The sequence below is a fragment of the Saccostrea cucullata genome, unplaced genomic scaffold, assembly GCF_032062105.1.
Source record: "Saccostrea cucullata isolate Sc308-1 unplaced genomic scaffold, CSIRO_AGI_Scuc_v1 ctg69, whole genome shotgun sequence".
In the NCBI taxonomy this organism is placed as follows: Eukaryota; Metazoa; Mollusca; class Bivalvia; order Ostreida; family Ostreidae; genus Saccostrea; species Saccostrea cuccullata.
The window spans coordinates 348,921-350,906 of NW_026939160.1; the positions used below are offsets into that span (position 1 = coordinate 348,921).

At 30.6% G+C, this 1,986-nt stretch overlaps 1 long non-coding RNA gene across 1 annotated transcript; it reads right to left on the reverse strand.

Annotated features, from left to right (window-relative positions):
* Window positions 1-293: 293 nt before the first annotated feature.
* On the reverse strand, window positions 294-1,026 carry LOC134252375 (uncharacterized). The gene is made up of 3 exons (XR_009988957.1): window positions 916-1,026; window positions 666-735; window positions 294-489 (listed from the first exon to the last, which is right to left on the reverse strand). It is a non-coding gene; the product is annotated as an uncharacterized LOC134252375 (long non-coding RNA).
* Window positions 1,027-1,986: the final 960 nt, after the last annotated feature.

Here is a 1,986-nt window from a genome sequence, read left to right on the forward strand (position 1 = left end):
GAAGATAAATTATCCGGCAAGACAATGATTATATAAACAGTTTGACAGAGCATTTTCAATGAAAGTGTAAGATACACGCATTGTTTAAGTTTGATTATATTATATTGCTTTTAAAGAAATCATTTATATTATTTTTTAGAATAATTTCTTTTTATTTAAATTCCTTCCAGCGCTTTTCATTGGTCAATAAAACATCAGAGAGATCTATGTTTTTTCTTGTATAAAAACAAAAACCAGCTAGTTTAGAGCCTACACATACTCGTATTGTAAACAGTAGAAAACAGTAGAAAATGTGTTGTTTATAAAATGAATTTAATTTTAAACATAATACATTAAGCAACATCTACATTGAAGATTGGATAATTGCAATCAAATTGTCAATTTCATTAGATACCAATCTATTTAACTCCTCTTCTTTCAGTCCCGTGTCAACATCAGTTCCCAAATCTTCCGGGTTTATGATGTGACGTTTTTCATGTCTTTTAAAATCTGAAATAGAAATACATTTGAGATTAAACTACATTTTATATATTGAGATGTTTCATTTACCGGCCATGTAATAAAATATTGAACTGGATAAATCATTAAATGATAAACATTCCATTGTTTGGAGAAAATAGTACAGTTTTCTACTAATCATGCATGGTTAATGTACAAGTACTAACTTTTCTTTCCCCACCATTTCTGTAATTCGAACACTCCCATTATCATCAATGAAAATCCGGGGAACATGTTCTGAAAGTGTTTAAAAAAGAAGAATATAATGAATTTGAAATATACTGGAAACACATAGGCATCCAAAACTCGTGGGTTACTCTTGCTGATGTAAATAGCCGAAAATTTTACCGAAAGCAAAATTTATATTACAATCATTCTAGCTAAACGAATTTGGTATTGATATATATATATACTTACTTTATACTGATATGCTGTCTGTCTTGAAGAAGTAGATTCCAGTCGATGCCAATATTTCACAGATCATAAAATCTATGAAACTTTTTGGGAAGAAAAATCGCCGATATTCTCGGGGAATTCCCTTTCTTTGTTTGCAAGTAACCACAAACTACTGCTAGTAGATTGTGACGTTTTAATTATTATGACGTCACAATGATAATTTTGAAAACGAAACTGTAATACAAATCGCAAATTCTCGGGGTTTTCCGACACAACTCACTTAGTCACTAGATTAAAAGAAATAATGAAAGTTTAATAAAATATTTGTAACGCTTTTAAAAATTTCTTACTTATATACTGAAAGGAAAAAGAAACACAGGGAAATCATCGGAACTTGCGACTAAGACCAAAATCTTAAATTGCTGTAAAAATTTTGCAAAAATTAATGACTGATTTTTTAAAATTGCTATCATGAAAATATCTTTCTACATTTCTTTTAAAAAGTGTAAAACTATATTTTGAAATAAGAAACTTATAAACAGAATAATTTTTTTGTCTTATTTAGGGACCCGTTTTACAAAAGAACTTACGACTAAGAGTAAAAAACCATTCCGACAATGTGGCCCTTGGCTGGTATAGAAAGTCGCTTCGATTTCCGTGCATGACCTTCAAGTCCTGCTGTCGGGTTAGACAAACATATGTTCAACTGGAGTAAAAAATAAGCTTAAGGAAAAACAGTCGGGTTGGTCAATGCGAAATTTTTTTTAGAGAAAGTCTATTTTCTGTTATCTCTGGTTCGCTTCTTACCTAGATGTACATTACTTTGGTAAAAGACCGGGATCTGAAATCTGTTCCCATTAACAATCGTAAAATTTGGACAATTGTAAAATTTTTTTGCGACAAAGTGGAATTACTTAACAATTGCTGGTACAGGATGGTCACACTAGACCTCCTGTTTCATATTTTCTAAAATGTCATGTGCAATAAAGGAGATTCGTGGTGTTACCAAGAAGATCAAAAAGTAATTTAAAACATTTCTCACAAATGGTATATTTTTATCCCCCTTTTTTCTCTGAAAAATAAGTGACACAC